The sequence below is a fragment of the Theropithecus gelada genome, chromosome 4 (assembly GCF_003255815.1).
Source record: "Theropithecus gelada isolate Dixy chromosome 4, Tgel_1.0, whole genome shotgun sequence".
NCBI lineage: Eukaryota > Metazoa > Chordata > Mammalia > Primates > Cercopithecidae > Theropithecus > Theropithecus gelada.
The window spans coordinates 140,685,502-140,698,657 of record NC_037671.1 but is presented as its reverse complement, the minus strand read 5'-3'; the positions used below and the strand labels follow the sequence as shown (position 1 = coordinate 140,698,657).

General features: G+C 39.0%; 1 protein-coding gene and 1 pseudogene across 1 annotated transcript in view; one reads left to right on the top strand and one right to left on the bottom strand.

The window, feature by feature from the left end:
* FRK (fyn related Src family tyrosine kinase) overlaps positions 1 to 13,156 on the top strand; it is a 114,937-nt gene that overhangs the window by 9,612 nt on the left and 92,169 nt on the right. The window lies entirely within an intron of this gene.
* Positions 11,694 to 12,527, bottom strand: LOC112622149 (annotated as a pseudogene).

Sequence of the window (13,156 nt, the reverse complement as noted above, 5' to 3'; positions counted from 1 at the left end):
TCAGGACACTTTCTCCAGTGTCTTTTTACCATTTCTGGTCATTGAAGAAAATAGTTTCTATGAGATTCAGTTATCCATTCAACAAACTTTTTGTATTTACTCTATTAAAGATATTGTTTTTGTATAGTGGGAGACATGAAAATTAATAAGACAGTGCTATTCTCCAGAGAATTTTACAGTTTCAGCAGGTAAGATTAGCAAGCCAAGAATGTTGTGACAATGCCCTTTGTCAAAAGTGCATCAGGAAGTGTTTTATTATTCATTGCAGGGAAGGAGAACACACACATGGAGAAGAGTAGAGCGCCTCAGTAAGAGGGTGTTAGATAGGACCCACTATTAGATCTGGGGATGTGACTTTGGGGAGATTTTAGGAAGCAGGCATTGCTTTGTTTTGGATACTGTTAAGAAATGGGAATAACTGTATAATTAGGTATTTAATAAATCTTATTGAGAAAGATGGAAGACTTTGGGAATAAAGCTAGAATTGGTCAAGAGACATCAGTCACTCAGGTTAGCCAAGATAAGTAGATGTTTGGTCATTTTTTAGGATGGACAATATTCATGTTTTTGTGGGTGTTGAGACTTCATTATGGAGTGATCTGATCTTGTTTTTGTCTCAATCCATCATAGTCACAGCATGGCCTTGTCTGAAGTTGATGTTTTGTGAGATTGTTTACATTCAACAGAAGACAGCAAGGTCCAGCCGTAAGTGCCAGTCTAGGTCCAGGATGTCAAGAGCTAATTTTCATTTCCTCAGTTAGCATAGATAGATGCTGATAAATGCCATGAGTATCACAAACTGTCTACCATGTAGTATGCACATAAAAAACAATGTTCAACTCATGAATGAAGACACAAATAGTTGGAAGAATGAGTGCAGAAATAGAAGAGATCAGTCCTGATTTGGGGGAAATCATACCTTCCTTTCAGGGTTCAGCTCATATGACCCTTTTCCTAAAAGTTTTCTAAGCTTCATGGAAAGAATTCATAATTTGTTTTGTTTTCCCATGATTTTGTATTTATTGTTAGTAGAGCAACGGTCACTGACAACTGACATTTACTAAGAGCTTACCATTATGTCACCTACTATACAAATAACTTCACTGGCATTGTCTTATATCATAATCCTATGAGACAGATGCTTTTATTACCCCCATTTGCAGATGAGGAGACAGAAGCTGAAAGAGTTTAAGTAAACTGCTTAAGTCCACACAACTAGTAAATGATGGAAGTGAGATTTATCTGCATGCTCTCAGAGCCTGTACTTTTATCATATAACAGCTAGCTATAAAAATTCTGTCTTATGAGGCTGAAAAGTCTTTGATTGCCTGGGAAACAATGCAAGACTGTTTCTGCCCCAGAGAATTTATAATCTCAGAAAGTGAGACTATCTATTTTCTCCTGAGATTGTAAATTTCCTGAAGCAGAAAGACTGTCTTATTTAGTTTTACTCAATGCTTACCGAACTGAATTTCTAAAAGCTTAGAGAGATGAACAATTCAATACAACTCCTTGAATAATATACAGGAGGGAAAGTAAAAGTGTATTCAGGGAATGGCAAGTTGTAGAGTTTAGTTGAAGCATTCATGGAGAAGAGCAATGGGAAGCAAATCTGGAAAAATAGCCAGGAACAAGTTTTGGAAAAGAGCATGTATGATAGTTTAAAGAGTGGGTTTTATCTAATGCGAAATAGAAATAGATAGAAAGCAGGGCTTTGAAAAGACTATGAGGAGGTAGGAATGGATTAGAGAAGAGATGAGCTAGTCATAGAAGTATTGAGAAATTATTTCAAAGGTGCATGGCATGAGATTATAAGGGCTTAATTTTAATTTATGGTACTGTTAAAAAAAAAAAAAAGAAGTGTAGGGATGTTACCAATCCCAAGAATGAAGAATCAAGAAGACTTAAGGGGAAGAAAATGATATTTTTGAAAACATTCAATGTGCTAAGCATACAAAACTAATTTAATCCTTCTAATAGCTCTGCAAGGCATATTCTCTTATCACTGTTTTTAGGGTAGGGAAATTAAAGCTAAAATTTAAATAAATTAATGTATTCTTATTTGGTAAATAGTAGAAGTAAAACTACAAATTAGATGTAGAAGAGGAGAGGAAAAAGAGACTGACATAAAAAATATGTACATTGGGGGCTCAGCACAGTGGCTCACGCCTGTGATCCCAGTACTTTTGGAGGCTGAGGTGGGAAGATCACTTGAGCCCAGGAGTTTGAGACCAGCCTGAGCAACATGGCGAGACCTCATCGCTACAAAACATACAAAAATTACCTGGGCCTGGTGGCGCTCACCTGTAATCCCAGCTACTCAGGAGGCTGAGGTGGGAGGATCGCTTGAGCTGGGAGGTCAAGGCTACCGTGAGCTGGCATCACACCACTGCACTACAGCCTAGGTGAAAGATCAAGACCCTGTCTCAAAACAACAAAAAATGTAACTTGGGACCAGGTGAAACATTAAGATAAAGACATGTTTCATATGGTAATTTTTATTGAAGCAGACAAGGAGGGAATGACTGAAACAGAGAGGAAGATAATACATTCAATTTTAGTTCATGTAGAATTTGAAGCCCTAGTAGAACATCTCAGTGAAAATGTCCAAAGGAAATTTAGAAACACAAAAGGCAAGGCAAAGAGCCAACTCTATTCTGTAAAAATTGATTTTGAAGTCATTCACACCAAGGTGTTGTAGATGTCACAGTAATATAAGAACTGCAGAATATTTTAGACTTCACAAGGATTCTAAGAACCAAACAGTGAGAGTCTAACAGGAACAATGAGGCAAAGATCAAATCTTTAGATTTAAATAGCTATAGTTTAGGTGAATAAGTGGTGTGTAAGTTGTAGTAATTATCCCATCTTTTTGTGCTTCCTTGCATCTGCATTCTTGGGGTAGTCTCCTCCCACATTCATTCTTGGCTTTGCCAAATCACTTGCTTTGGCCAATGGGACAGTTGCAAATGTGACAGAATTGGAGACTTAAAAAGCACTTGCACATTGGAGTTTTCTTTCTTAGTTCTCTTGGAGTCCTACAACTGCCATAAAAATCCGGAGCTAACCTCCAGGAGGATTTGAGACTATGTGAAGAGATGTCCTACTGGCCCAGCTGACTCACCAGCTGACTGAGCAAGCCCAGATAAGATCAGTAGATACTATCCCGAAGTGGTAACCTTTAGACTCATGAGCTGATTAAATAGTTGTGATGGAGCAAAGCCTAACTAATACAGGGAAGAAAAAGGGCCACTGAAGAAAACAATGATGAAAAATTCATCAAAGTGGAAACAAATCAAAGCATCTTTTTCAAAGCAAGGAGATAGAATGTCAGTAAAGAGTTTTTGAGTTAAATGCTAAAGAAAGGTCAAGGTACTGAGGAGGAGGGAAAGACCATTAGGTTTGCTGGATAATTATTTGATAACACTGAAAGCAGTTTCATAAAGTAATGATGGGTGATAGCCTGTAGAAAAGAAAGTTATAAAGGGCAACTGCCTGCTCTGTCTGGAACTCTTCAGTGGCACGTTTAGGCTGGGGTGAACCATGGGAAAATAATTGTATGGGAGGGCTTCACATGTGGAACTTAGGTCTATCCTGATAATCAAAGCTGAGAGAAAACAAAAGCAAAAGAGTCAGTGGATCCCAGCACTTTGGGAGGCTGAAGTGGGTGAATCACTGGAGGTCAGGAGTTCGAGACCAACCTGGCCAACATGGTGAAACCCCACCTCTGCTAAAAATTCACTACAAAATTAGCCACGCATGGTCCACATGCTTGTAATCCCAGCTACTTGGAGACTGAGGCAGGATAATCACTTGAATCTGGAAGATGGAGATTGAGTCACTGCACTCCAGCCTGGGCAACAGAGCGAGACTCCATATCAATAAAAAAAAGAAAAAAAAAAAAAGGAGGCAGTGGAAAACAGCTGCCTCCATCTCTGTGTAGAGTCTGCAGGTTCCTAAAAAAACTACACATGTCTGGTTGTGATTTATCAAAGGCTTGACCCTTTCTAGGGCATCAGATTTGGTAGGTATTCAGTATCCCCTGGTGGGTTGGATATTTGGAGGTTGGAGTAGAGTGAGGCTCCTTTGAAGGTTCATCTTTAGCTCCATGGATTTGGCCTTCCCAAATGTATTAGAAAAATCCATCAGTTTTTCTCATGGGTGACCTCTCACATTTTGAGGTCATGTTGTGGGAAGAATGAGTTCAGTCCTAGGTCTTAAAGTAGAGGTAGCAAATGTGTATATATATAAAATTCATGAAGAAGTTTGTTAAGGAAATTTCACAATACAGATATAGGACAGTAGATTATGGGGGCATCAGGGCCACAACTTGGAAATACTCAGTCGGGGTACTTGAATATTTAATTATAAACCTTGTATCTACATTTTTAATATCTTTCCCTCCCTCTGGTATACTAGTAGTATGATTTAATAAAATAAAAAAAATGCACTCAGATATATCTATTCAAGGAATCTTTTTTTTTTTTTAATTATTATACGTTAAGTTCTGGGATACATGTACAGAACGTGCAGGTTTGTTTCATAGGTATACACGTGCCATGGTTGTTTGCTGCACCCAACAACCCATCACCTACATTAGGTATTTCTCCTAATGCTATCCTTCCCCTAGACCCCCACCCCCCTACAGGCACTGGTGTGTGATGTTCCCTTCCCTGTGTCCATGTGTTCTCATTGTTCAGTTCCCACTTATGAGTGAGAACATGCAATGTTTAGTTTTCTGTTCCTGTGTTAGTTTGCGAAAATGATGGTTTCCAGCTTCATCCATGTCCCTGTAAAGGACATGAAGTCATCCTTTTTTATGGCTGCATAAAAAAGGTGTATCCATGGTGTATACATGCTACATTTTCTTTATTCAGTCTATCACCAATGGGCATTTGGGTTGGTTCCAAGTCTTTGCTATTGTGAACAGTGCTGCAATAAACATTTTGTGTGCATGTGTCTTTATAGTAGAATGATTTATAATCCTTTGGGGATATACCCAGTAAATGGGATTGCTGAGTCAAATGGTATTTCTGGATCTAGATCCTTGAGGAATCACCACATTGTCTTACACAATGGTTGAACTAATTTGCACTCCCACCAACAGTGTAAAGCATTCCTAGTTCTCCATATCCTCTCCAGCATCTGTTATTTCCTGACTTTTTAATGATCGCCATTCTAACTGTCATGAGATGGTATCTCATTGTGGTTTTGATTTGCATTTCTCTAATGACCAGTGATGATGAACTCTTTTTCATATGTTTGTTGGTCACATAAATGTCTTCTTTTGAGAAGTGTCTGTTCATATCCTCCACTCACTTTTTGATGGGGTTGTTTGTTTTTTTCCTTGTAAATTTGTTTAAGTTCCTTTTAGATTCTGGATAGTAGCCCTTTGTCAGATGGATAGATTGCAAACATTTTCTCCCATTCTGTAGGTTGTTTACTCTGATGATAGTTTCTTTTGCTGTGCAGAAGCTCTTTAGTTTAATTAGATCCTATTTGTCTATTTTAACTTTTGTTGTCATTGCTTTTGGTGTTTAAGTTGTGAAGTCTTCGCCCATGCCTATGTCCTCAATGGTATTGCCTAAGTTTTCTTCTAGGGTTTTCATGGTTTTGGGTCTTATGTTTAAGTCTTTAATGCATCTCAAGTTAACTTTTGTATAAGGTGTAAGGAAGGGGTTCAGTTTCAGTTTTCTGCATATGGCTAGCCAGTTTTCCCAGCACCATTTATTTGATAGGGAATCCTTTCCCCATTGCTTGTTTTTGTCAGGTTTGTCAAAGATCAGACGGTTGTAGATGTGTGGCATTATTTCTGAGGCCTCTGTTCTGTCCCATTGGTCTATATATCTGTTTTGGTAGCAGTACCATGCTGTTTTGGTTACAGTTGCCTTGTAGTATAGTTTGAAGTCAGGTGGCATGATGCCTCCAGCTTTGTCCTTTTTGCTTAGGATTGTCTTGGCTATACAGGCTCTGTTTTGGTTCCATATGAAATTTAAAGTTTTCTCTAATTCTGAGAAGAAAGTAAATGGTAGCTTGATGGGGATAGCATTGAATCTTTAAATTACTTTGGACAGTATGGCCATTTTCATGGTATTTATTCTTTCTATCCATGAGCATGGAATGTTTTTCCAGTTGTTTGTGTCCTCTCTTATTTCCTTGAGTAGTGGTTTGTAGTTTTCTTGAAGAAGTCCTTCACATCTCTTGTAAGTTGTATTCCTAGGTATTTTACTCTCTTGGTAGCAATTGTGAATGGGAGTTCACTCATGATTTGGCTCTCTGTTTGTCTGTTATTGGTGTGTAGGAATGCTTGTGAATTTTGCACATTGATTTTGTATTGAGACTTTGCTGAAGTTGCTTATCAGCTTACGGAAATTTTGGGCTGAGACAACGGGGTTTTCTAAATACACAATCATGTCATCTGCAAACAGGGACAATTTGACTTCCTCTCTTCCTGTTTGAATACTCTTTATTTCTTTTTCTTGCCTGACTGCTTTGGCCAGAACTTTCAATACCATGTTGAACAGGATTGGTGGGAGAGGCCATCCTTGTCTTGTGCCAGTTTTCAAAGGGTATGCTTCCAGCTTTTGCCCATTCAGTATGAGATTGACTGTGGGTTTGTCATAATTTACTCTTATTATTTTGAGATACATTCCATCAATACCTAGTTTATTGAGATGTTTTAGCATGAAGGGGTGTTGAATTTTATTGAAGGCCTTTTCTGCATATATTGAGATAATCATGTGGTTTTTATCATTGGTTCTGTTTATGTGATGGATTATGTTTATTGATTTGCATATGTTGAGCCAGACTTGCATCCCAGGGATGAAACCAACTTGATTGTGGTGGATAAGCTTTTTATATGTTACTGGATTCAGTTTGCCAGTATTTTATTGAGGATTTTCACATCAATGTTAATCAGGGATATTGGCCTGAAATTTTCTTTTTTTAATTGTGTCTCTGCTAGGTTTTGGTCTCAGGATGATGCTGGCCTCATAAAATGAGTTAGGGAGGAGTGCCTCTTTTTCTATTGTTTGGAATAGTTTCAGAAGGAATGGTACCAGCTTCTCTTTGTACCTCTGGTAGGATTCAGCTGTGAATCCGTCTGGTCCTGGGGTTTTTTTTTTGGTTGGAAGGCTATTAATTACTGCCTCAATTTTGGAACTTGTTGTTGGCCTGTTCAGGGATTCAACTTCTTTCTGATTTAGACTTGGGAGGGTGTATGTTTCCAGGAATTTATCCATTTCTTCTAGATTTTCTAGTTTATTTATGTAGAGGTGTTTATAGTGTTCTCTGATGGCATTTTGTATTTCTGTGGGATCAGTGGTGATATTCCCTTTTTCATTTTTTGTGTCTATTTGATTCTTCTCTCTTTTCTTCTTTATTAGTCTGTCTAGTGGTCTATTTATTTTGTTAATCTTTTCAATAAACCAGTTCCTGGATTCATTGATTTTTTTTGAAGGGTTTTTCATGTCTCTATCTCCTTCAGTTCTGCTCTGATCTCAGTTATTTCTTGTCTTCTGCTAGCTTTTGAATTTGTTTGCTCTTGCTTCTCTAGTACTTTTAATTGTGATGTTAGGGTGTCTATTTTAGATCTTTCCTGCTTTCTCCTGTGGGCAGTCAGTGCTATAAATTTCCCTCTAAACACTGCTTTAGCTGTGTCCCAGAGATTCTGGTATGTTGTGTCTTTGTTCTCATTGATTTCAAAGAACTTATTTATTTCTGCCTTAATTTCATTATTTGCCCAGTAGTCATTCAGGAGCAGGTTGTTCAGTTTCCATGTAGTTGTGTGGTTTTGAGTACGTTTCTTAATCCTGAGTTCTAATTTGATTGCACTGTGGTCTGAGAGACTGTTTGTTATGATTTCTGTTCTTTTGCATTTGTTAAGGAGTGCTTTACTTCCAATTATGTGATCACTTTTAGAATAAGTGCAATGTGGTGCTGAGAAGAATGTATATTCTGTTGATTTTGGGTGGAGAGTTATGTAGATGTTTATTAGGTCCGCTTGGTCAAGAGATGAGTTCAAGTCCTGAATATCCTTGTTAATTTTCTGTCTCATTTTTGTCTGTCTGATATTAACAGTGGATGTTAAAGTCTCCCACTATTATTGTGTGAGAGTCTATGTCTCTTTGTAGGCCTCTAAGAACTTGCTTTATGAATCTGGGTGCACTTATATTGGGTGCATATATATTTAGGATTGTTAGCTCTTCTTGTTGCATTGATCCCTTTACCATTATGTAATGCTCTTCTTTGTCTTTTTTTATTTTTATTGGTTTAAAGTCTGTTTTATCAGAGACTAGGACTGCAACCCTCCTTTTTTTTTTTTTTTTTTTTTTTGCTGCTTACCATTTGCTTGGTAAATATTCCTCCATCCCTTTATTTTGAGCCTGTGTGTGTCTTTGCACATGAGATGGGTCTCCTGAATACAGCATATCAATGAGTCTTTAATCTTTATCCAATTTGCCTGTCTATGTCTTTTAGTTGCAGCATTTAGCCCATTTACATTTAAGGTTAATATTGTGTGAATTTGATCCTATCATTATGATGCTAGCTGGTTATTTTGCCCGTTAGTTGATGTAGTTTCTTCACAGTGTCGATGGTCTTTACAATTTGTTATGTTTTTGCAGTGTCTGAAAGCAGTTTTTCCTTTCCATATTTAGTGCTTCCTTCAGGAGTTCTTGTAAGGCAGGCCGGGTGGTGACAAAATCTCTCAGCATTTGCTTGTCTGTAGAGGATTTTATTTCTCCTTTGCTTATGAAGCTTAGTTTGGCTGGATTTAAAATTTTGAGTTGAAAATTATTTTCTTTAGGAATGTTGAATATTGGCCCCCACTCTCTTCTGGCTTGTGGGGTTTTTGCAGAGAGATCTGCTGTTAGTCTAATGGGCTTCCCTTTGCTGGCAGGCAGGAATGTATAATTCTGCTGAAGCTGCGCCCATAGCCGCCCATTCCCCCAGGTGCTCTTTTCCAGGGAGATGGGAGTTTTATCTATAAGCCTCTCACTGGGGCTGCTGCCTTTCTTTCAGAGATGCCCTGCCCAGAGAGGAGGAAGCTACAGAGGTAGTCTGGCTATAGCAACTTTGCAGAGCTGTGGTGGTCTCTGCCCAGTTCAAACTTCTTGGTGGCTTTGTTTATACTGTGAGGGGAAAACTGCCTACTTAAGCCTCAGTAATGGTGGATGCCCCTTCCCTGCCCAAGCTCTAGTGTCCCAGGTCGACTTCAGACTGCCGTGCTGGCAGCAAGAATTTCAGGTCAGTGAATCTTAGCTTGCTGGGCTCTGTGGGGGTACAATCTGCTGAGCTAGACCACTGGGATCCCTGGCTTTCAGCCCCCTTTCCAGGGGAGTGAACAGTTCTGTCTTGCTGGTGATCCAGGTGCCACTGGGGTATGAAAAACACTCCTGCAGCTAGCTCAGTGTCTGCCCAAACGGTCACCCACTTTTGTGCTTGAAACCCAGGACCCTGGTGGCATAGGTACCCGAGGGAATCTCCTGGTCTGTGGGTTGTGAAGACTGTAGGAAAAGAGTAGTATCCGGGCTAGAGTGCACTATTCCTCATGGCACAGTCCCTTACGGCTTCCCTCGGCTAGGGGAGGGGGTTCACTGACCCTTTGTGCTTCTCAGCTGAGGTGATGCCTCATGCTTCTGTTTGCCATCTGTGGGCTGCACCCACTGTCTAACCAGTCCCAATGAGATGAGCCAGGTACCTCAGCTGGAAATGCAGAAATCACCCACCTTATGTGTTGATCTTGCTGGGAGCTGCAGACCGGAGCTGTTCCTATTTGGCCATCTTACGCAAGACTTGATCCAAGATGTTTCAAGGAATCTTTTATACACAAGAACAACACATGATCCTCTTTGCACTTTCCTAGAAGACAGATAGGGAATGAATTAGGAAGCCCTGGTTTTCTTTTCTGGTATACAGTGGTTATAGAGTATTCCTCTGTTTAGCTTTAGGCTGTTATAATCCAGAGAATACAGTTATATTTCAGATAAAAACAATAAAAAAAGCAACTCAATACGTTGCATTTGTGTTATGCAATAGTTCATAGCAAAACAAACAGGTACTTGTTTTGATGCTGAATCACTTTGAACTCTGTGCTATCTCTTATCAAAGTCTAACAGGGAAGTGGTAGTTTAGGAAAATGGAAAGTCATGCTATTGATTTCATAGGTCCTGGGAAAATGATAGAAAACATTGTTACATAATAATTAGTGAAGACCAAAGAATCCCCATAGATAATTTTTCACTTTTGAAAATTTTGGTGTTTAAAGAAATTTCTACCATGTTTTAAAGCATGAATCTCCATTATCCAAAATTTTTAGTATTATAAAATATTCCAGTTTATCAATTTTAACTTAACTTTAATTTTAACTTAAAAATATATTTTATAAATACAAAATAATATATGTAACTTTCAGGTAGGTTCTAAAGCATAATAATTAATGAACATCCATTTAACCAGCTAGCCCAAGAATTAGACTATTACTAGTAGTGAGCCTATGAGTTCTTCCCCTGTTTCCATTGTCGGAGTAAAACCTTTTTCCCAGAAGATGTTGATAACACCTAAATTTCTAATAGCAAAATACTAGAATCAATTCAAATGTCTATTAATGGGTGAGGAATAATTTATGGCTTATTTATTGAATAAAATATTATACAAGATTAAAATAATGACTTGAGTGATATATAATAACATGGATGCAATTTGGAAGCATAATGTTGGGTGAAAAAAGTTTCAAGAAACTACATGTAACATGATTCTATTTTTATAAAGCCCACAAATAAGGAAAACCAAATAATATATTGTTTGGCAATGTATGTTAGTAAACTATAAAATATAGTAAGAGAATTATAAATGGATTGCTATTAGATTTACTTATTTGAGTATTATAGATTCTATACTTCCATAGGACATTATTAGAAGAAATTATTAGATGTCACTTATGCCATGAAAAATAAAGGTAGCTAGTATGCTGGCCATAAGGTCAAATATAGACATTGTGATTGCACATATGTAGTTCATAACTTTACCTTCTTTACACAATTATTTTCACTAAATTATCCCTTAATATTATGCTCTCAACATAAATAAGAAAGACATAAAAACAGATTTTGCAGTTTCTACTGTCATTATGCACTATGACTTTTAAAACTTCCCCCATGTCCATTCTAATGACAAGAATCCTTAATATGTAGATCATGGACTCCTAGAGGTTCCAAGGATAGGCTTGAAAGAGTTCATGAATCTCTGAAAATGTCTACAAAATTTCTGTGATTTTCTTTTTCCTTTTTTTTTTTTTTTTTTTTTTTTTTTACTGCCAGGTGTTTATTCCCTCACATGTGGGTGGTTCACATACACAGCACACACAGGTGCGGGCACTGTGGGAAAGGGCAGCACTCTTGGCTTCGGAGGGGAGGATCTTAGCCTCACTGTGTAAGAAGGGAGAGGATGGTTTCTCTCCTGCCCTCACTAGGGCCTAGGGGACCCAGCAGCAAATTCCACCCCTTCCACCTCTCAGCCAAGGAGAAGCCACCTTAGTGACATCTAGTTCCAAGGTTATACTAAGTGTAGAAGGGAGTGGCCTGGTCCCAACCATTACAGGGTGAAGATATAAACGGTAAAGGAAGGTATAGTTTGGATGAGGCCACAAGAAGGGGCAGATGACACCATCAGAAACAAGCGCAGGAGAGGGGCAGTTACTGGGTTTCTGGGCTGCTTAGTCCCTGGCTTGGGAGGAAGGATAGGGAAGATGGATGGGGCTCATTGGCATCGATGATGTCCACGAATTCGGGCTTGAGGGAAGCATCACCCACGAGGAAGCCATCCACCTCAGGCTGGCTGCCCAGCTCCTTGCAGCTTGCCCGGATCACAGAGCCTCCATAAATGATACGGGTGCTCTGAGCCACCGCATCAGAGACGTTGGACTTAAGCCATTCTTGGAGCTTCTCCTGTACTTTCTGGGCCTGCTAGGGTGGTACAGTCTTGCTGGTACCAATGGCCCATGTGGGCTCATAGGCCAGGATGACCTTGCTCCAGTCCTTCACGTTATCTGCGATGACCTTCTTCTGCTCGAAAACAAACTTCTCAGTGATGCCACTTCCCTTTCAGCTAGCTTCTCCCCAATGCAAGCGATTACTCTGAGTCCCTCTGCCATAGCATGGGTCACTTTCTGCTCAATCAGCTCATCTGACTCCCCAAAGACATGCCACTCTCTGAGTGCCCCAGGACCCCAGACTGGCTTCGCAGTCTTTGATCATGCCAGGGGTGATCTCTGCAGTAAAGGCCCCGTTAGTTACTTTGTAGCAGTTCTGCGCAGTCACAGCAATCTTCGGCTCTGGCTTCTGGGGCAAAGTCGATATAGGCAGTGGGGGTAGCGTAAACCGCCTCAGTGTCGGCCGGCACCTTGGCCGCGATCAGAATGCCGGTGAGCTCCACCACTCTTCTTCCGTCCGTTCATCTTCCAGTTCCCCCATAAAGAACTTCCTGGAGGGCGCCATGGCGCTGGAGCTGAGACGCTGAAAGTCAGTGTCAGCCTTCTGTGATTTTCTAGGCTGGGGATTATAGGTTTTATGATATTCTAAAAGGAATCATGTTAAAAAAATGTAAGAACCTGTGTTGTAAGATTAGTATGGACAAAAGTTTAAGGTTCGTTTCTCTTGAAAAATTGATTTGCTTCCTCATAGCAGATACTAAAAATTTGTTACACATCACAGGTTTCTTGATTCTTAGCCACTAGGAAGCTCAGAGTTCACCTAATGCTTATTCATAATAACCATATTTGTCTTTAAGTCTGGCTTATTTTCTTCCTTTTCACACTCTCTTTTTTTGAATTCTTTTAAATTCTTATTCTATAGAATATATGTAGCATTTTATAGGCATCTGCTATTTTAACCTGCTCTAATACATGAATAATAATGATCAGTCTTGACATGTTTTACATTTTAGAACCTTAAATTATAAAGAAAAAAGAATATTATATCTTAATCTATATACTAATTAAAAAATACATTTTTAAATTGTCTTTCTGAGCTTGGTTGGAAGACTAATTGTAAACCAAACATGACAGGCTGCTTGATAGAATTGTAATTAATGAATGTTGGCCAGAAACCTCCTCTAGCTACTTCCTTACTTGGTTCCCATGTTGCTTCTCTGGCTCTCA